This window comes from Arvicanthis niloticus, chromosome X (assembly GCF_011762505.2).
Source record: "Arvicanthis niloticus isolate mArvNil1 chromosome X, mArvNil1.pat.X, whole genome shotgun sequence".
In the NCBI taxonomy this organism is placed as follows: domain Eukaryota; kingdom Metazoa; phylum Chordata; class Mammalia; order Rodentia; family Muridae; genus Arvicanthis; species Arvicanthis niloticus.
In genome coordinates, this window is record NC_047679.1 from 71,557,125 (window position 1) to 71,580,957 (window position 23,833).

General features: G+C 36.3%; 1 non-coding gene across 1 annotated transcript; it reads left to right on the forward strand.

Moving 5' to 3' along the window:
• The first annotated feature begins 23,264 nt into the window (after positions 1–23,264).
• LOC117695638 (small nucleolar RNA SNORA17) lies at positions 23,265–23,392 on the forward strand. The gene has a single exon (XR_004604683.1). It is a non-coding gene; the product is annotated as a small nucleolar RNA SNORA17 (small nucleolar RNA).
• Positions 23,393–23,833: the final 441 nt, after the last annotated feature.

Consider the following 23,833-nt stretch of genomic DNA (forward strand, 5'->3'; position numbering starts at 1 on the left):
TATTTCTTCTCCCATGCAAGGGTCCAATATTACTTTTCTGATTTTTTTAGTTTTCCAGAATATATGTCATACCTGAAGATTTAGATCTAGGAACATTTAGATGAGAGAGAATGTGTATCTGGGTTACTTCAAATTTTATGATACTTCCAAGTGCCAACAATTTATCAACAAATTTTGTGATTTTACTTTTATTTATGTCTGAGTACTATTTTATAGTGTATCTATACCATATTTTAATTGGTCAGCTGAAAGAGATTTAAGTTGTTCCAATTTCCTAGCTATTATAAAAAGAATAACAATGAAAATGGATGAACAGGCATCTGTTGAGTATAATTTTGAGTATTCAGAGCATGTGACATCCCATTTCCTCTACTTCCATTACTTACCCTCTCCCCCAGTTTTATTCCTCCTCTGTTTTCCTTCAGAAGATAGCAAGCCTCCCATGGTTATCAACCAAACACATCAAATCACATCAAATCACAAACCAAACACATCAAATCACATCAAATCACAAACAAATCACAATAATCCTAGGCACACACCTTCATATGAAATCTGAATAAGGCAGCCAAAGGTGGAGGAAAAGGGTACCAAAATAGGAAAAACTGTCAAAGACAGCCCTTTGCTCCCATTATTATGAGTCCCACAAAAACACCAAGCTATGCAAACATATTTTCATCGGACCTAGGTAAAACCCATACATACTCTCTGATTATCTGTTGACTGTGGGTTTCTGTGACCCCCGTTTAGTTGATTTTTTTGTGCCATGTTATTTTCAGGCTAGGGATGAAAACTAAGCCCTCTCTAGTTTCTTCATGTAGTGTATTATATATCTTAATACCCATGAAAATAAACCCATTTATAAATAAACTGACACCTGCTGCATTAATTCCCGTTTTTAGTTACAGCAAGCATTTCTCAACAATATTTTTTTTACTGTGGTTTTCTGCATCTGTTCCCATCAGATGCTGGATGTGTCATGTTTGGTTCTATTCTAGGTATCTGAGCTATCCAACATCTCTTTCCTGAGCATCCAAGATGGTTTCAGATATGGGCTCTCACACTTGCCCTGAGTTTCAAGTTGAACAAGTCATTGGTTGGGCACTTCTACAAGTTCTATGCCACCTTCAACCCACTACATCTTGCAGGCAGGACAAACAGGAGATCAAATATTTTCAAGCTGGTTTTTCCAATCCCACTGCTAGAAGCCTTGCCTGGTTACAGACTTGGCCAGTTAAAGCTCCATAGTCTACATTGCTAAAGTCAATCTAATTTCTTAATGATATTCTGCTATATTCATAGTCTGGAGCCAGTGTAATTGTATTCAAAAAGGTTTCTTGCAGCAACTAATGGGAGTTGATGCAGATACCCACAACAAAATATTATGCTGAGCTCACAGAATTCAGCAGAAGATGGGGAGAAAAGAATATAGGATGGACAGGAATTGAGAACACCATACGAACATGGCCCACAGAATCAACTAAACAAAGCTTATTGTGGTTCACAGATGCTGAAAGCACAATTAGACAGCCTGTATATGTTTGACCCAGGTTTTATATATATATATATATTATATAATATATATATATGCTATGATTGTGTAGTTTGGTATTCTTGTGAGACTACTAACAATAAGAGCAGTGGGCTGCTTCTGATTCTTTTGCCAACTGTTGGGACCTGTTTTCACCTCTAGGGTAGTCTAGGCCAGCTTGATATGAAGATATGTGCCTAGTCTTATTGTTAGTCTGTGTTCCGTTGATATTTCTTAGATGTCTGCTTTTACTGAAGGAAACAGAGGAAGAGTGGATGTCGGGGAGGGTGATAATGGAGATTTATGGGCTGGAAAGTGTGGATGAAGGGGAAAGTTCCCTCTGGACATAATATATGAGAAAAGAAAATAAAGTCCAACATTTTTAGCTGACAGGAAAACCTATTGAAAATTATATTTTAATTCCATCTAACACAAATAATAATGACTATTTATAAATCAAATAAAAACAAATGTTGGCAAACATATAGCAAAAAAAAGTTTACACAATCTTTCCAGGAATGAATAACAATTCAGCCATTATTAACATCACTATGGAGATTATTTATAAACACAAAAATAGAACTACAACATGACCTTGTTTTATTCCTCCTACTTATCTACCCAAAGATTTTCAAGACACAATGTTTACTGTAGCACTAGTAATATTAATCACAATTTGGAATTAACCAAGTGTTTATCAGTAGATGGCTGAATGAATTATAAATATAATCTTCACACAAAATAGGGTTGGGGTTTTATTCAGCCCCAAACAATGGAAACATTTCAGATTTAAGAAACTGGATAGAAAAGGATGTCAACATGATAACCAAAGTATATAAGACCCATAAAAATATCAGACTTTCCTTTATAAAGAGACTTTAGACTTTAAAAGAATAAAATTTAAAAAAACAAAATGTTATTGTTAGGATGAGGGCAATGGAAATTGCAAAATCAAGAGGAGTAAGTTCAAAGTACATAATCTACATGCTGTAGTGATATTTATCACTGTACACAATGAATCTATACTAGTATATTAGTTTGAAAAATATATTAGTTTGAAAAACAAATATCTTAGTTCAATAAAATACACAGGAATATATATATACATATATATATATAGATATATATTGATATAGATATATAAACAAATAAGAAAAAAATTAGTATTCATAAGTATAATCTTTACATTTGTGGTTAATTGACTTATAATGAGGGATAAGCCAGTTTGTTCTGGAATGAATAAAGTTAAAGCAAATGATGAAACTGCAGACTTACTTTCCTAACATAAAAAAATTCCAAATAGATTGTCCAAATACCTAAACATTAGAATAGGTGTGATGGCTTATGCCTGTAATCATAGCACTAGGTAGATGGAGTCATGAAACTTTCTGGAACTTTGAGGACAGCTTGGACTATATAATGAGTTTTAGGGTGCAGAATAATACTATGTGAAATACTGTGTCCAGTAAATAAATAAATTATTAAATAAACTAACTTTGGGTCTAAAAAATCATTACCCAAAACAAGTACTTTTATGAAATTTATTTGATAGTTATTTGTTAAATATGGCAACACTGTCATAGACAATGAAAGGGTAATATAAATTCCATTTGTGTCCATTTAAGGACTAAGCCTAATTCAAAAAAGGCCATAAGGGACCAACTTCAGAAATAGACCGTAAGTCCCAGTAACTAAGTCATAAGACTTCTAATTGTATTGATCACTAATGGAAAGGGGGATGTGTGCCCTGTACTGTCTGCCCTGCTTATCATGGGGGCAAGTTGCCATAAAGGGCAGGGCAATTGTGGTAGAATATGTCTGACTTATTGAGCAGGCTTGTTTGAGGTGGGGGTAGCTATGTTTCCTCCTGCTTCCCCAGGGCCCTGTTCACCATCTGCCATTTACAGAATCTTAAGTCTTCAGAAAAACCCTCTGCCATAATAAACATATTAGACTCTGTAATGGTTATTTATGAGCCCACCTGAGACAATTGCCAACAACTCTTGCAGGTGCTCTTCATGACTGAAAAGGGAGAACTGGTGACAGTGGCAGCCTGGAAACTGCTTCTGGTTGCAAATGGCCAGCCCATCACTGTACAAGCTGACAATGACATAGTTTTTCCCTTGGTCCGTTCATCCTGACTGGGGATCCCAACAATGCTATGGGTTAGAAGAAGCTAAACCACGATCGCCTGATTCTTATAAGGAGTCTCCATTTGGCCACTAGAAGGCCCACAAATTTGTCTAAGATAGGACAAGATATACAGGGTAAGGAGGAGAATCCAGGTGCATTTTTCAAGAGTTTGCTAGCAGCCTACCACACCTATATGCCTTGGACCCAGAAGTGAAGAAAAATCAATCTGCTGAGAACCTGGTATTGGTCAATCATGCAGATCCAGACATCAGCCACAAACTCCTGAGCCTAGAAGTATTTGAAGGTAAGCACATGGTTGAGCTCCTGGCTATAGCTAAAAAAAAAAAAAAATCTAACATCAGGGATGCTCCAGAGAATAAGCAAACTAGGTGCTACTAACAGCACTGGAAGAGACAAATGGCCTATCTAAGAAATTAGAGCTTATTGTTCTAGGGTGGCCAGAGTCTGCTTTGCTTGTCAAGGACACGGATAAAATCACTCAAAATACTGCCTCCACACCCCTCTTCCCCGCCCCCCCAACACTGACAGGTAGATATCTGATGCCTGGTTGGTGCATGCCATTGAGGGAGTACTCTACCTTCCCACCCACCCACCCTCAAGTCCCCAAGACCACTAGATATCTAATACCCTATTGGTGCATTACCAGTTCCTGCTCCTGAAGCTGCCTTGCATTAAATATCACCCTCCTCCACCTTAAACAGAACTAGATTTGTTGGTGCGGTGGAAGAGTCTCCTGACTCTAATGTGGGTTTTGGCTCTACTTTCTGTGGAATGGGCTCTACCTCCCAGGACTTAAGCTCCAAAAGCTGAATTAATTGCCTTGACTGTGGTCCTAAAACTCGTAAAGGGCAAAATTGCTAACATCTGCATAAATAGCTGATACACCTTTGCTAAGACTCATGTTCATTGACTCATATATAAAGAAATGGGGGTAATCATGGTGGAAAGAAAGAATATCAAAATTAGGGCAGATTTTGGCCCTATTAGAGGAACTATAGCTGCCTACCAAGGTAGTCATCGTCTACTGTCCAGGACATCTAAAGAGCATGGATAAAAGAACAAGAGGAAACAGGCTAGCTGATGAGGCTGCAAAAGAGACTGCATTAGATTTCACGGCCAAAGCCAAGATAATTTTAGTCTCAGCAGAGCTTCCTCCAACCCAACCAAAAGAGAGACTGCCACCACAGTAGCCAAGAACCTGCTAGAGGACATCTTCCCCAGATATGAACTGCCCTCACTCCTGGAGTCTGAAAATGGACTGGGCTTTATCTTAGGTAGTAAAGTCACTTTAAGATACTGGGGACAGATTGAAAACTACATTGTACTATTGTCCCCAGAGTTCAGGGCAAGTAGTAAAGATTAATTGGAGCCTAAAGAAGATCTTATCCAAATTAACTTTAGAAACTGGCCATGACTGGGTGGCCCTCTTCCAATATGCTTTGCATAAGGCTAGGAACAACTCTTATTTCTGCTTTGACTCTTTTTGAGATATTGTATGAGAGACATCCTCCCCTCCTTCCTAACCTGCAGTCTGAAATTCTTTCAGACTCTGATTATCAGAAGTTCCTGGGAATAGTGTAGGCTCTCTTTACAGGATGCAAAAGCAAATATGGCCAAGCATCCACCAAATCTATGAGTCTGCACCTCCTCCTAAATCTCATTGCTTTGAAACAGATGCTGAGATCTAGATTAAGAAATATAACTAACAGACTCTTGAGCCTCATTAGAAGGCCCTACTCACAGTGATCCTGACAATGCCCATGGCCCATGGCTGTAAAGAGTTGGATACACCACTCCTACATCAAATCTGCCTGACAACTCAACAGCTGAAACATTGCAGAGAATGGCTTCAAGAGGACTGCATGCCTTAGGCCAAGGCTAGACTACTGCTAGTTATTGCCAACCATAGACAATTGAGTACCAGCTACTCAAGCTAAGAATTAAAAAAAAGGTCTTGCCTCATGCATATACAGATGTAATCTACATGATGAAGGGCCTTCATAGATCTCCAAATGATTCCATCTACATGTTCCTTATAGACTCAGATTTAGCTGAATTTTTTAAAAGTCTATCCATCACTTAGAACAATAGTTAGACTGATTAGTTAAAGCAATACTAAATTAGACTTACTCTTCATGGAACAGGGAGGCCTCTGACAGGCCCTAGTCTTTGAGGCACTATTTGACTTCCAATTGACTTTAAGTAGTTTGTTTAACTGCTCCTAGACACACCTTTCCCATAACCCCTCTCCAAGTCAAGGCTGGTCCTTAGCAAAGAACTTCTATAATTGAACAAAACAAATAATGCTGTAACCCATTCAGCTAAATACAAATACAGCCCTTTAACACTGGAACTACCAAGAATGATCTTGAGAAATTCTTATTGGATTTTCCTGCATAGTGATTCAGCATATCATAAACAATCAGATCCCCTAGAATGGAGCTAAGAATTTGCCTGGTACTTTTGATATACAACTGATGTAAACCAATTATATACTAATCTGGATGAAGTCACTGACTAAAAAATAAAATCTTTCTGATAAAACAAATAAACCAGCAGAAAAGATACCAATTCTCCAGTCTTGCTTCTAGTCAGGACCATATAGTTCCTAAATAAAATTGTTCATGCAGTTTTGGACCTGACCATTTCTGGAACACCCTGAAACTTGTGACCAGCTTAAAAATTCTCAGATTATATTTTTGTGGAACAATTACAAATTAAAATTGGCAATATTTTAATAAACTACTTTTAGTGTAGAAAAAATTGAATAATAAGCACATGAATATATGTTTAACACATGAGAAAATTTAAATACAATTCATGACAACTTAAATGACTACTAAGGCTTCAAATATAATAAGAATTTTTGAAACAGTGGAGAAATTCATGTATTTTACCATTGTCTATAGGAACAAAATATCTATAGTGCTGCAGTATAGTGCAGCTTTAGTGGAAAATTTCTTTAGCTTACCCCTTAAACTTAACTGCAAAATTATTATAACTGAAATTGATGGTTATTTGTGAATGTTCATTGAAACATTATACATATTCAACAATAAAAATACCACTTAAATGTCTAAAACAGATGAATAAATTAGAAATTTATACTCATAAACTAGAATAATATTCATCCCTAAATATGGAGTTTTAGTGCACACTAAAAGGCTAAAATCATTATGTGAATAAATTAAACTAGAGAAAAAGAAGACATGTATAATATGCAAATTCAAAGGATCAAAGTATAGGTTTTAAGATAGTGGCAGGCAGAAGATGCAATGATAAGATAATGCTTAATAAATATAGGTGTTTTATTTCAAATGATTAAGAAACATAGGCATACAGATTACTGATAGCAATACTTAACTGTGAATATATTTAGTATCATAGAACTGGATAAAATGGAAATTTTTGTGATGTGCATATTTTGCCAAATAAAATGCTAAATAAATATGTAACACTTCCTAAAAACAATACATACCTAAATGGGAAAGTTACTATAATTTTTGAGAAAACATACACAAACACACACACACACACACACACACAAATACAGATTATGTGTTGTTTACATATGAATATTCCAGCCTTGAAACATTAAGAGTAAGAAAATATATAAAGAAATAAGCAATTTGATTAGAAATATTATTAAAATGTAACTATAAAAAAGAATATATGTGCTTTGGAAAAACATAATTATTAAATTATATGTGCTTTGGAAAAACATAATTATTAAATAATGAATACACACACACAGACACACACACACATATATGTATATATATATATATGCATACATACATTCAGTATGACAAAGTCTTAGTGAAAACATAAAGTGACAAATTTCTCATAAAACTAGTAATTATTGGTGAACTAGAATGTATATTTTTAAAGAACTTAAAAAATAGAATTAAATACATAAGCAGGAAATATGAAAGAGGTTAAAATAAATGTGAAGATAATATGGGTATAATATTAGACTGATCATATTCATGATCTTAAAATGAAGATGAAGCATGAGAGGAAAAAAGTCCAAATTTAAATTAAAAATTATGGCTTCAAATTGAAGATCTGTCCAAACAGGTATTTCAGAACATAGTTCCTCCTTCACTAAGGGATTTTATCTCTTAATTTCATCATAAGTTAAAGTCACAATTGTATTTAATGCCACTATACTACCAAACATTATAGGCCAGAAAATACTATCAAATAGAGTGTTATATGAGTTTCTCTTCAATGGTATTATGGTTGACTCAGTACTGTGGCTGACACAGCATCACACATGATCTCATAGCCAGTTCAAAAAAGCTGAAATCTATCTAATTCATTTGTTCTCTCTGCTCTCTGTCTGTCTCCTACCATCTGTCTTCCTCTGTAGATCTGGATATGTCTCTCCCTGTCTCTCTGTCTGTCTGTCTCTATCTCTTTCTGTCTCTGTCTCTGTCTCTGTCTCTCTCTCTCTCTCTCTCTCTCTCTCTCTCTCTCTCTCTCTCTCTTTCTCTCTCCTGTTTCAAGGAGAGATTACTTGGCTTTCACATCACCCTAAATGCTGTTTCCACTGGCCAGATCATTGACCACACTAAGCAATACATGTTGATGGAGCAACCATGGAAGGATAACCATGCATCTCCCTTTGGAACATGCAATGTACTTTCAAATATGGCATGCAAGATCCTTCCCAAGGCAAAGGAGGGCTTATTCACACTTGGGACAAATTCTTTCTGTAATGTCTACACACTGGCCATTTCTTTTGTTAACTGGAGTACTTTCCCTTTAAATTTAGTAGTAAATTTCTCTTTATCTTCCAGGAGAAGCTCTAATTCTATAATATAACCTTCTTCATAGATAATGAAGTACTCCATCATTAGCTTTGCATTATTTTTATAATGTTTTGCCAATTGCTCACTTATTGGATTAAACCTGCATAACATTCAGGGATTTTAGCAAGAGTGCAAACTGCACAACCAGCAATCTCATTCTCACAGGTGGTCTCTGTGAAAACATACTCTGTTCTTCATATATTCATCAAGTCAAAATATTGTCTCCATGACAAGTGTTCTTTAAAACAGTCAGGCATGAGTATGGTATAGTCTTTCAGCAGTGCTAGATGCAAATGGCCTGAGCTCAGAGTTTGAGCTGTTTACCTGCAGATTACAGAATCCATGCATAGTCAGTCCTTCATATGATGAAATTGTTCTATGCCCAAATATTTATTGAAAGGTGGGGCACTTTTATGTACATATACTAGAGTTGTAATACCTGAGATGTGATAATACAAGGTAGTTGAGTATATTAAAGTTTTAAAGAAAAATTCATTAGGAACTTAATAATAAAAAATTCAGACCATAAATGATAGAAGAAAATTTTAAAAGACATTCTTAATATCAACCATAAAATAGAATCAGATTAGTTTCAAAATGTAATAGTGTAACTAGAATTCTGCCTATACTACAACAGCATTCATAAGACCAAGGAATATCATTAATCTGCCAAAAAGTATCCTTTCAGACATAGTTTGAAGAGAGTTAAGTATGTTTTGTAAATATAAGGAAATAAAATTTTGTAGGCAGTAAAATAGAATTTCTTAAGTTAACTTCATGAAAAAATATATTTATTACACAGTAAATTTCAGGAGGGAGAAGACTAATTAGAATCAAAAGGTATGAGGTGGGATGGACACAGATCATAAAATAAAGGAAATGACCAAAACGTAGAGTTTAAATAAACACTGACTGCATAAAGCAGAAACAAACCCAACATTAAAATATACTGAAAACAAAATTGTTACAAGTAAAGACAATGAAAATTGTTTGAATAAGTTTGTAATTGGAAGGGAAATATTTTGAGGATTTTGGATAGTCATGAAGGATGACAAATAGTTGTGGTTAAGCTAAAGATTTATTCATTAAACATATATGATTATGAGGTTTTTCATAAGAAAACTGAAACAAATGTTAAAACTTCTATAGTAACAATGAAAATATAATTATCAATAATTGTTCTGTATAACATTAGTAAAGGAATAAAAAAGGAAATGAAAGGAATGATGATATGTCATTAAAACTAAATATGTTAGCAATTTTCTTAAAAATTGACTAAATGTTTCATTTAGAAATTAAACTATTGTCAACAAAAAATATAATAATGGACTGTGTGAGAAAAACACAGTTAAAACTAGTAATCAAGGAAGTAACAGAATGAGAAATACCATAACACAAATAAGTGAAAAATTAATATTCATTAAAATATTGTGGTAGCAAGTTGATGGATTACCATAAAATAGATAAAGTGTTTAAATATAACATAACCATGAAGTCCTTTGGTATTAGGTTGTTTCTGATAACTGGTAAGTATACAACATCACATCTGAAACACTAATTCAAGGAAACAAATCACACTGTAGTCAATTAAATGATGTTAAATATCATCTTAGGTTGATATCCTTGAGATGGCTGCTTATTTCAGAAGGGAAATGGGTTAGGAGTGAATATAGAAGAAAGAGGGAGTGGAGAAAGGACAGGCAGAAGAGGAGGGGTATAAGAAACTGCAATCAGAATATACTATATGAGAAGACAATATGTCAATTAATTAATTAAAATAGTGAATAAACCTATCTGAGAAGAAGCATCAACTATCAGGGATAGTTTGAGGTTTTGTTGTTTATTTGTTTGTTTTTGATTTTTTATTTGAGAGGCAAGCAAGAAGAAGGAGAACTTGCTTTGGGGACATCAGCTATGAAAGTAACAGAATAACTGATCTGAGCTTACTTCCCTGTCCTATCCCAAAGTCATTTTCATGTTTGAAGCCTACATTCTGGTTCTGGCCTAAAATTTAGATTCCTATCAGAAATTACTTCTTGATTCTAGCCTAATATTTAGATTCTTGCCTGAAATTACTTCTTTGTTCTAGCCTAGTGTCAGATTCCTGCCTAAAGCCTAATTCCTTGTCCTTGGCCAATGCCATATTCCTGCTAAGCAGCCCATTTCTTTGTCCTTGGCACATATCAGATTCTTGCTAAGCAGCCCCAAATGCTCTCAGCCTTTCCTCCTTTTTTATTTCATTAACAAGACTGAGTCTGTCTTAGGTTGTTCTGACAAGAATGGCTTCCTTACCTGTTGTAGAATATGCATTATCAAAAGCAATGCATTTCTATCTTAGGCTGGTAAGGCTCTGTATAGAATCTTACCCATGCTTGGCTTGCCAGCCAGTTAATTTAATAACTCTGTCTGGGGATCTATTTTTATGTTCACACCATGTACTTTGGTTGCCAACATGTTGATGTTGTTAAAGACAAGCTTTAACACAATGGGCAGAAATAAAAGTATTCTCAGGACAAAAAGGTCTAGCTTGATCAAGATATATGTGTCCTTCTTGAAGCTTGACCAAAAATAGAAACACTGGCATCAGGCAATGAGTAATTTTATCTGCAGTATCTACCACATCAACGCTCAACAGGGCAGCATTCTTGAAATTCATAAGCTCACTATATAATGTTAAAACATCCAGAGAGGTGTTAGAATTATGCCAAATACGCTGCAAGTGTTTTTAAACTTCTTAATTACACTGACTACCGCTGTGAATTTCAGAGCTAACATGAATCCAATCCTATTTGGCATGACACTCGAGATGGCTCCTTACCCTTATATTCTGAACCTCCTTCCAATTATTTGAATAGGATAAAGAGAATCAATCCATTCTTCAAAATGCCTATCTAAATCCTCTTGTATATTCAACACATTAGTAACATTTTTTGCTAAATGATTTAGAAAAGGAACTATCTTAACTTCTTTTGTCACAACAACTTCAAAAGCATCCGTGCTAGCAAATTAAATTAATTAAAGCTGTTATACCAGCAATAATCAAGCCCACTAACCTCTTTCTTCTGCTTAAAGCCTGACTCATTTCTTCCGGTACTTGAAAGCTGTTTTTAGAATACCAAGGTTCTGGAATACTCAGGGCTCTAAAAACAAAAGCTGGTTTATAGACGTCTGTAGCAGACATGTCAGGTTTCAACACACTAACACAATTGTAAAGTGTACAATTAATGCAACTTACAATGAATATTATAGAATAAACAAAAGTATTTTAAGTTGACAGTTAAAAGAGCCTTAACACATATGTTAACACCTGTTTGAAATCCAGATCCTGCCCAAACTTTATTTCTTGCTAACATGACATCATAGGGAACTGCAGCTATTTCCAATATATGTCTCTGAAAATGTCCAGAACCAGACTTCCAAATGAAGATTGATATTTCCAATATTGGATTGATTTCTAGAACAGTTCATGATTGAGTCTGAATAACTGGTGACATTTAATAACAATACAAGGATCATTATAACTTCTCTTTTTGATTCTCTGTTCCACAAGGTCTAAAAATTGAGGCAAGGAAGCTTGTCCCATGAGGGTTATAGGTAAGCAATAAGGTGGTTCAGGAACATATGTCCAGTACAGCTTCTCAGTCACCATTGTGAGGGCACTCAGCAAGCTCCCAGGTCAGCATCATTCTTTGTCCTGGCATCAGCATGTCTCACTAGCCACTCTGGAAGCCACCATGCTTCTTCTTCATACTGCAGAAAATAACACAAAGATACCTTCTTCTCCACATTTAATACCTGATCAGGATCTTGCTTATGTTAGTAAATGGATCTTTCCCTTTCACCTATGCATAAGTATTTCTACTTGTAGAGTTCCATAGACACTTAGCGGAAAGTTTCTTGGCATCCAAATTTTAGAAAAAAAAAAGTTAAATAAAAAGAACAAGATTCAAATAAATTTGTGGTGTATGGGGATATATCTCTCCCTTTTTTATTTTATGAAGATATTGTTTTAAAGTTCCATGGGGCCCTTCCACAATATCTTGTTCTTGACAATTATAAGGAATCCCTGTAATATGGGTAATGTTAAATTGCTGCTAAAAAGTTTCAAATGTTCAACTGAAATAGCCAGTTCCATTATCTGTTTTTTAAAATTTGTTTGTTTTTCTTTTATGTTTTTTAACTGGGTAATTTATTTACATTTCAGATATTATCCCCTTTCCCCATCCCCCCCAGAAACACCTTAACCCATCTTCTCTCCTCTTATTCTATGAGGATGTGCCCCCACCCATCCTCCCACTCCCACCTTCCCTTTCTCGAATTTCTTCTCTTCGGGGCATTCAGCCTTCAATGCACCAATGCCCTCCTCTCCCACTGATGCCCTACAAGTCCATCCTCTCTATATGAGGCTAGAGACATGGGACCCTCCATGTGTGTGTTTCCAGGCTGGCTGTTTAGACTCAGAGAGCTCTTTTTGGTTGTTATTGTTGCTCTCCCCATGGGGCCACAAGCGACTTCAACTCCTTCAGTCTTCTCTCTAACTCCTCCACTGGAAACCCTGTGATCAGTTTGATTGTTAATTGTGAACATGCACCTCTATATGTGTCAGGTTCTGACAGTGCCACTCAGAACACAGGTATATGAGGATCCTGTCACTATACACTTCCAGATATCCACAAAAGTGTTTGCAGGTGATTATATCTGGTGTGTTGGTTTCTGGAAGTTCTGTCCTCTAGTTTCTGCCCCACACATTGTCTCATATTTGCTCCTATGAATATTTTGTTAGTCCTTCTAAGGACTGAAGGACCCACACATTGGTCTTTTTGTGGGGCTTCATGTGGTCTGTATATTATGTCTTGGGTATAGTGAGATTTTGGGATAATATCAACTTGTCTATGAGTGCATACCATTTGTGGTTTTTTGTGATTGGATTACCTCACTCAGGATGATATTTACTAGTTCCATCCATTTGCCTAAGAATTTCATGAATTCATTGATTTAATACTTGAGTAATACTCTATTGTGTAAATATTCTGAATTTTATGTATTCATTCCTCTGTTGAAGGATATCTGGGTTCTTTCCAGCTTCTGGGTATTATAAATAAGGCTGCTATGAACATAGTGGAGCATGTGTCCTTGTTATATGTTGGAGCATATATTGAGTATGTGAACAGGAGTGGTATCACTGGATCCACAGGCAATACTATGTCCAATTTTCTAATGAACTGCCAGACTGATTTCCAGAGTTATTGTACCAGCTTACAATCCCACCAACAATGGAGAAGTGTTCCTCCTTCCCCACATCCTTGCTAGCATCTGCTGTCATCTGAGTTTTTAATCTTAGACATTCTGACTTAGAATCTTCGTGTTGTTTTGATTTCCATTTCTCTGATGCCTAAGAATGTTTATTGTTTCTTATATTCTTCAGGGCCATTCAATATTCTTCATTTGAAAATTCTTTGTTTAGCTCATTACCCAATTTTTTAAAATGGTTATTTGTTTGTCTGGAATCTAATTTTAGAGTTCTTTGTAAATTTTGGATATTAGCCCTATATTAGATGGTAAAGAACTTTTCTCAATCTGTTGGTTGTTGTTTCATCCTATTGACAGTGTTCTTTGCTTTACAGAAGCTTTACAATTTCATGAGCTCCCATTTGTCAATTCTTGATCTTAGAACATAAGCTATTGATGTCATGTTTAGGAACTTTTCCTCTGTGTTCATGTGTTCGAGCCTCTTCCCCACCTTCTCTCCTGTTAGTTTCAGTGTGTACCATTTTATATGGACATCCTTGATCCCCTTGGACTTGAGTTTTGTACAAGGAGATAAGAATTGATCAATTTTCATTTTTCTACATGCTGACCTCCAGTTCAACCAACACCCCCTGTTGAAAATGCTTTCTTTCTCCACTGAATAGTTTTAGCACCTTTGTCAAAGTTCAAGTGACTATAGGTACATGGGTTCATTTCTGGGTCTTCGATTCTATTCCATTGATCTTCTTGCCTATCTCTGTACCAATACCATGCACTTTTTTATTATTAATGCTCTGTAGTATAGCTTGAGTTCAGGGATGGTGAATCCTCCAGATGTTCTTTTATTGTTGAGAATAGTTTTCAATCTCCTGGTTTTGTTGTTGTTCCAAATGAACTTGTGAATTCCTTTTTCTATCTCTGTAAAGAATTGAGTTGGAATTTTGATGGGGAATGCATTAAATCTCTTGGCAAGATGGACAGTTTTACTATAATAATACTGCCAATCCATGAGCATGGGAGATCTTTCCATCTTCTGAGATCTTTGATTTCTTTCTTCGGGGACTTGAAGTTCTTGTTATACCGATCTTTCACTTGCTTGGTTAAATTCACACCAAGGGATTTTATATTATTTATGACAATTTTGCAGGGTGTTACTTCTCTAATATCTTTCTCAGCCTGCTTATATTTTAAATAAAGAAAGGCTACTGATTTTTTTTTTGAGTTAATTTTATATCTAGCCACTTTGTTGAAGTTGTTTATCAAGGTTAGCAGTTTGGGGTCGCTTAAGTAAACTATCATGTTATCTGCAAATAGTGATATTTTGACTTATTCCTTTCCAATTTGTATCACTTTAATCTCCTTTTGTTGTCTAATTGCTCTGTTTAGGAATTCCAGTACTATACTGAATAAATAGGGAGGGATTGAGCAGCCTTGTCTAGTCCCTGATTTTAGTAGATTGCTTCAAATTTCTCTTCATTTAATTTGATATTGGCTACTGGTTTGCTGTATATTGCTTTTACTGTGTTTAGGTATGGGCCTTGGATTCCTGTTCTTTCTAAGACTTTTATCATGAAAGGGTGTTAAATTTTGACAAATGCTTTCTCAGCATCTAGTGAAATGATCATGTGGTTTTCTCTTTGATATTTTTTATAAAATGGATTACTTTGATGGAATCTTATGTAGTTAACTATCCCTGTTTCCTGTGATATAGCCCACTTAATCATGGTGGACTATTGTTTAGATGTGTTCTTGGATTTAGTTTGCAAAAATTTTATTGAGTATTTTTGCATTGATAGTCATAAGGGAGATTGGTCTGAAGGTTTCTTTGATTGTTGGGTTTTTGTATGGTTTTGGTATGGGCCTAATTGTGACATCATAGAACAAATTTGGTAGTATTCCTTCTATTTCTATTTTGCTGAATAGCAAAATAGAATTGGTATTAGGTCTTGTAAGTTCTGAGAGGAGTGGTTCCTCTAGGATGGCTCAGGATCTGGTTCCTTCACTGGAGTAGACTAGCTAGGTGTCTGCCCCAGCTTAAAGGACCAAGAGGGGGGAAGAATGGGAGTGTTATTCCAGAAGGGTGGGGTTTGGTGACTGATGGATCCTGAGCACCCCAGGCTCCCAGTTGTAGCTTTGGGGCATAGGGTAGTGGGAGATGGTTTTTACTCATTGCTCTGAGTGCAGTGGTTCCTCTAGGATGGATCAGTATCTGGTGTCTTCAGGGAAGCAGACCAGCTAGGTGTCTGCCCCAGCCAAAAGGTAATCTATGTCTTTTTATTGTGGAATTGACTCCATTGATGTTAAGAGATATTAAGGAGAAGTGATTGTTGCTTCCTGTTATTTTGTTATTAGATCTGGAGTTATGTTTGTGTGGCTATTGTTTTTTGTATTTGTTGTAATAAGATTATTTTCTTGCTTTTTCTTGGGTATAATTTTCCTCCTTGTGTTGGCTTTTTCCTCTATTATCTTTGTAGGGCTGGATTTGTGGAAAGGAATTGTGTAAATTTGGTTTTGTCATGAAATATCTTGTTTTCTCCATCTATAGTAATTAAGAGTTTTGCTGGGTAGAGTAGTCTGGGCTAGCATTTGTGTTCTCTTAGATTTTGTATGATATCTGTCCAGGATCTTCTAGCTTTTGTAGTCTCTGGTGATAAGTCTGGTATAATTCTGATAGGTCTGCCTTTATATGTTACTTGAATTTTTTCTTTTAAAGCTTTTAATATATTATATATATTATTAATATATTTTCTTTATTTTGTTCGTTTGGTATTTTGATTATTATGTGATAGGAGGAATTTCTTTTCTGATCTAGTCTATTTGGAGTTCTTTTGGTTCCTTTTATGTCCATAGGCATCTATTTCTTTAGGTAAAGGAAGTTTTCTTCTATAATTTTGTTGAAGATATTTACTGGCCCTTTAAGTTGAGAATCTTTGCTTTCTTTTATACCAATTATCCTTAGGTTTGGTCTTCTCATTGTGTCTTGTATTTTCTGGATGTTTTGGGTTAGGAGCTTTTTGCATTTTGCATTTTCTTTGTCTGCTATGTCAATGTTTTCTTCAGTATCTTTTGCACCTAAGATTCTCTCTTCTATCTCTAGTATTCTGTTTGTGATGCTTGCATCTGTGACTCCTGATCTCTTTCTTAGGTTTTTTATCTTCAGGGCAGTCTCCCTTTGTGATTTCTTTATTGTTTCTACTTCCATTTTTATGTCCTCAATTGTTCTGTTGAATTCCTTCACCTGTTTGATTGTGTTTTCTTGTAATTCTTTAAGAAATTTTTATGTTTTCTCTTTAAGGGCTTCTATCTATTTACATGTATTCTCCTGTATTTCTTTGAGGGAGTTATTTATGTCCTTCTTAAAGTCTATCATTATCAGGAGATGTGATTTTAAATCTGAATCTTGGTTTTGCTTTTATGGTGTCATAGTGTATTCAGGACTTGCTATGTTGAGAGAACTATGTTCTTTTTTGATGATTTTTTTATTTTATATTATATTTTATTTACATTTCAGATGCCATCCCCTTTCCCCATTTACCCTCCCTAGAAAATCCCTATCCCATGCCTCCTTTTCCTTTTATACAATTTTTTAAATGTTAATCAATGGCTTTATAAGTTTGGTAATGCCCACTCAGAAGTGTAACCCAATACCAAACCTAGATATATCAACTATCTTTGACTGGTGGGGACATGTGAACATCTGCCTCCATGCCCTCCTCTCTTTTTCTCTCTTTCTCTCCCTCATCACCTAGCTTCTCCTCTCCTTCATCTTCTCCTCTCCTTACTCCGTCTTTTCCTCTTAGTACTCCTTCCTCCTTAGCTCCTTCTACATATCACCCTTCCTGATAAAATAAAACTTTTCTCTAAAAATACAGTTATAGCATAATTATTCCTAATTGTACCAGTGAGGCACAAGATAGTCCTAATACCCAGTCCATCATTTTGTTGACTAAGCAGAACCTCTGTCATCTCTCCTAACTAAAACACATAGTTTTGAACCTGGCTTTTTTCTTGGCTTTAGAATGATTGTCAGCTGAAAACCATCCACTCAGATCTTTTCTCTTAAAGTAAATAGCCAGGATTCGCTATGAGACTGTAGGTCTTCAACCCCATCAGAATTCCAGAATGACTAAGTTAACTGAAATTATGGGAAGCACTAAGCATAGCTTCTAAAGCTTAGCCAATTTATAGAGACCACTGAACAACTGGAAAGCCCCTATACTGCCGACCATTGGAGCATCAAATCTTCAGCCTTCTGGCCCAGAATCATCTGACAGACCTTAGTGATGCAGAATTATTAAGAGCTGATTACTCTGTCTAGACAGATATAATCAGTCAACTATTCTGCATGTGTGTCCTTTTCTGGACAGTAATTTGTCTGTAGATGGAAAGAGGCAATTCTTGCCTAGTGGCTGTCACCACACAACTGGAGTAACTCCAAGGATGCTCAATTTCTTCTTAGAATCCATGACAGGAAGCTATCAGGAGCAGACAGGTCTCTAATCAGAATGGACATTAATATATAAATATTTGTAGTGTCAATTCTATGGACTTCTGATGTTTTGAAAACCAACTATCCATGTAAGGTAACTTGGACTGTTGTCTGTTTACTCCTCTTAGCTATTTCTGAATAAAATATGGGAAACCTCCTAACAATAAACTCAAAGCCATGAATTTGCTATAGTCCCTTAACTCATAGGTTAACCATCCCAAATCAGTTAAAAAAAATTAATGAAGGACTGGGTCTAGGCCTTGTATTCCTAAATGTGTTATATAGGCACAATACCCATGAGAGTATCAATATTCATCTCACTTTTATATCAATAAGAAGCTCATGCCAATGAAATCCTTGAATTTGAAATCAAAGTAAATTTTGTGCCATTTAAGAAATTATAACTTCATCTTGATATTAATTATACAGATTTCTACCAAAAGGTTATGGCTTTGCAATAAGTCCTAGCTAATCCTCCCTGTTTCAACAAAACCACTACTTTTCCCTAGAGAGACAGACCAATATTAACCACCTTAGTCCCCAAGCCCAGGGAATAGGGGTGCTGACTCTTCTTTAACTTCTTCAAGCTGATTATGGGTATTGAGATATTAGAAGAGGGGTTGGGGTAAGAGTAAATTGATAGGCCTCTGATGGTGAGCCTTCACTGCATCCAGATGGAATTCCAGGACATCGGAGGTTTAAGCAGGTCTGCTCAGTATGCTTGATGAGTAGATACACCAAGCCTGTGCATTCTGCAATATACAATTCTCAGAACAAGTTTTAGTATCAAGAAAAAAAAATTTTTCCTAGAGGGCTGACATTTTTTATAGATATTGGTTCTATCAACTTTTCTTTTTTTCCCGTTTTTAAAATTGCCTGTAATATTTACATTTCGAATTTTATCCCCTTATCCCATTCCACCCACCACCCAGGAAACCCTTGTCCCATTCCCCCTCCTTGTGCTTCTATGAGGGTGTGATTTTCCAGTTTCTATGATGCTGTTTCCAATAACATATACTGCCTCCTAAATTTCTAAATCCTTCCCTTTGTATTATTAAATCTCCTATTTTTTCTTTCTTTTCTTTTTTTCTCCTGTTTTCCTTTTTTCATCTCTCTTTTTTTAAAAATTGGGTATTATATTTACCTTTCAGATTTTTTTCCCCTGATGATTTGATGATTTTCTTTATTTTCCTTTGTTTTAGTTGTTATGTCTCTCTTTTTAGTTCTGATTTTATTAATTTGAGTACTGTCTCTGTGCCCTTTGGTTAGTCTGGCTAAGGGTTTGTCTATCTTGTTGATTTTTTCAAAGAACCAGCTCCTGGTTTTGTTGATATTTTGTATAGTTCTTTTTGTTTCAACTTGGTTGATTTCAGCCCTGAGTTTGATTATTTCCTGCTGTCTACTCCTCTTGGGTATATTAGCTTCTTTTTGTTCTCATGATTTCAGTTGTGCTGTCAAGTTGTTAATGTATGCTCTTTCTATTTTCTTTTTGTGGGCACTTAGAGCTATGATTTTTCCTCTTAGTACTGCTTTCATAGAGTCCCACAGATTTTGATATGATGTGTCCTCATTTTCATTTAAATCTATAAACTCTATAATTTCTTTCTTTATTTCTTCCTTAACCAAGTTATAATTGAGTAGAGCATTGTTCAGTTTCCACATGTATGTGGGCTTTCCATTGTTTTTGTCCATGTCAAAACACGTCTTAATCCATGGTGGTCTGATAGGGTACAAGGGATTATCTCAATCTTTTTGTATCTGTTGAGGTCTGTTTTGTGACCAATTATATGGTCTATTTTGGAGAAGGTACCATGAGATTCTGAGAAGAAGGTATATTCTTTTGTTTTAGGATGGAATGTTCTATAGATGTCAGTTAAGTCCAATTGGTTCATAACTTCTGTTAGTTTCATTGTGTCTTGGTTTATTTTCTGTTTCAATGATCTGTCCATAGCTGAGAGTGGGGTGTTGAAATCTCCCACTATTATTGTGTGAGGTGCAATGTATGCTTTAAGATTCAGTAAAATTTCTTTTATGTATGTGTGTGCCCTTGCATTTGGAGCATAGGTGTTCAGAATTGCACGTTACTCTTGGTAAATTTTTCCTTTGATGAATATAAAGTGTCCTTCTTTATCTTTTTTGATTACTTTTGGTTGAAAAAAGATTTTATTTGATATTAGAATCGCTACTCCAGCATGTTTCTTGGGGCCATTTTCTTGCAAGATTGTTTTCCAACCTTTTACTCTGAGGTAGTGTCTGTCTTTTTCACAAAGGTGCGTTTCCTGTATGCAGCAAAATGTTGGGTCCTGATTACGTATCCAGTCTGATAGTCTATGTCTTTTTATTGGAGAATTGAGTCCATTGATATAAAGAGATATTAAGGAAAAATGAATGTTGTTTCCTGTTATTTTTGTTATTGGCAGTGGAGTCATGTTTGTATAGCTACCTTCTTTTAGGGTTGTTGGAAGACTACTTTCTTGCTTTTTCTAGATTGTAGTTTCCCTCCTTGTGATGGAGTTTTCCACCAATTATGCTTTGAAGTGCTGGATTTGTGGTAAGATATTGTGTGAATTTGGATTTATCATGGAATATTTTGGTTTCTCCATCAATATTGATTGAGTGTTTTGCTGGGTATAGTAGTCCGGGCTGGCATTTGTGTTCTCTTAGGGCCTGTATGATATCAGTCCAGGATCTTCTGGCTTTTTTAGTCTCTGGGGAGAAATCTGGTGTAATTTTTATAGGTCTGCCTTTATATGTTACTTTGTCTTTTTCCCTTACTGCTTTTAGTATCTTCTCTTTGTTCTGTATATTTGATGTTTTGATTATTAAGTGATGGAGGTGTTTCTTTTTTGGTCTAGTCTATTTGGGGTTCTGTAGGCTTCTTGTATATTTAAGGACATCTCTTTCTTTGGGTTAGGGAAGTTTTCCTCTATAATTTTGTTAAAGATATTTACTGGTCCTTTAAGTTGGGAGTCTTCACCTTCATCTATACCTATTATCCTTAGGTTTGGTCTTCTCACTGTGTCATTCCTGGATGTTTTGTGTTAAGAGCTTTTTACATTTCACATTTTCTTTGACCCTTGTGTCTATGTTTTCTATGGTATATTCTACGCATGAAATTCTCTCTACTATCTCTTGTATTCTGTTGGTGATGCTTGTGTCTATGACTCCTGATCTTTTTTCTAGGTTTTCTGTCTCCAGGGTAGTCTCCATTTGAGATTTCTTTATTGTTTCTACTTCAATTTTTAGATCCTGGACAGTTTTGTGTAATTCTTTCACCTGTTTGGTTGTGTTTTCTTGCATTTCTTTAAGGGCTTCTACCTATTTCCCTGCGTTCTCCTCAAATTTTTTGAGAGTGTAGTTTATGTCCTTTCTAAAAGTCCTCTATCATCATCATGAGAAGTGATTTTAATTCTGAGTACTGCTTTTCTGGTGTGATTCAGGCCTTGCTATGGTTGGGGAACTGGGTTCTGGTGATACCAAGTAACTTTGGTTTCTGTTATTTACATTTTTATGCTTGCCTTTCACCATTTGGTTAGCTGTAGTGCTACTTGCACTCACTGTTTCTGACTGGAGTCTGCCTTTCCAGTTATCTTGGTTGTGTCAGAACTCCTTGGGGTCCGGATGACTCTATGATCCTGAAATCCAGCTGCTCTGGGTACGGTGGCTCCCCTAGGATATTTCAGGATATGGTGTCTCCATGGTAGTAGACCAGCTAGGTGTTTGCTGCTCTGAATGTAGTTGCTCCTCTAGGATTATTCAGGATATGGTGTCCCCTGCTCTGCAGCTCTGTGGGCTGTGTCCTCTCTAGGATGCCTCCAGCTCTTTGGTTCTTGACCTTTCTTGGGTACCTCTGCAGCTCTGTGGTCCATGACCTGTGACCTCCCTACTGTGCCTCCAGTCTCAGTTTCCAGAGGGGAGCAGATCATCTGGGCTGCTCCAGCCACTGGTATCTGGGCCAGGGGCGGAAGGGGAGTGGCTCTCCACAGGGGCAGGTTCTGGATGCCAGGTGTGCTCTGGGGTCTCCCTACTGCCAGTTGTGCTTCTAAGGCCTAGAGTGGTGTTCTCCTACCTGCTGCTCTGCTGTCAGTGCTCTCACTAGGGTGCCTCCAGACTTAGTTTCAGAGGGGAGCAGATCTGCTGGGATATTGCTCCAGCCAGTAGTATCTGGGTCAGGGGCATATATTTAAGTAATAGTATTGATTCAATGGGAATGGCAGAAGAATATAACAATGAAATTTTTGTAATATTTTTGTTTGAGATTATAATTATATCACTCACCTGTTTTCTGTCCTCCCTCCTAACACTCCATTGTACCTGACCTTATTTGTTTCTTTAGTTGTTGATAGATAGACAGACATATGTATTTATCCATAAATATATAGATTCAAACTGTCCAGTCTATATGTTACACATATTTATACATTTTACCATTTTCTATTGAATAAATAATTGGTGTGATATCTCCTTAAAAAATGCTTTTTCTCCCACTCTCAAAGTTTATTGTTTTTTACATTTCTGTATCTAGGGTTGTGACATTGTGAAATTTATCCATTCCACATTAATATAATATGGCTTGTAGTGTACTCAAGTGTGGCCACTAGTCTGGATTTTTGCATGTGGCACTTTGGCTGTATTTGGAAGTTATGGAGGTTTCTTGGAGAAGACTATCAGAACTCACTTGGTTCGAACCTGGAGATGAATGTGAATGCTGTGCCTGGCCATGTTGAGTGCTTTGGTCTGAATGTATGTTACTCCAAAATTTATACATTTGATGTGAAGAATTTTATTCTCAACTAGATTGGATTGTGCTGTGCCCACCAGATGAGAAAGTAACACCTTTGGTTGTTTCTTGAGGACATTCAATGAGAGTATTATCTAATACAGAAATATATGCCCTGAATGCTAGTGGCACCACTCTTAGGCTGAATAGAAATAAAAGGAGCAGATGGTATTGTTTTCTTTCATCTTTTAGTGCAGGCATTGTCTCTATGCCTCCTTTCTTGCAGGAGTTCCAAAGATTTAACTCCCTGCCCCTGGAGGCATTGCAGGTGTGGCTGTTGTGTCAAATGTGCATCAACAGGTATCCACTGTGATGAGTTCATGTCTGTGCTCAGTATTCTGACCTATGAACATCCGAATTTGTAGCCTAACATTCCCAGAAAGTGAGCTTTAAAATATCACCAGTCTGGCACTAGGCAGGCTCAGATAGGCTCCAAGGACAGAAAGCAAGGCTAAGACTACAAGAACTCCCACCACCACAGGAGGGAGCCCAAGACAGATGAACCTCATAAGTGGCAATGATGATGGGCTGCACAAGGAGAAAACTGTGTCAACTAACAGACCAGTGCCACAGGGTTTAGACAGGGAGCTAGTTGGAGAAGACTATCAATCTGGTACAGTGCAAGTTTTAGGGGGCAGATCATACCCAACATGACCCCTGACCAGTGCTAGAATGCACAAGTGGGGTTTAGCACTCCTGAGACAACTCCTGAGATAACCCCAGACACTCAGAGATCACAGATGCCATAAAAAGGTACAAATAAGTGGTATAGAAATAGAGGAAAAGAGAAAAAGAAGAAAGTAGGTACAATGAAA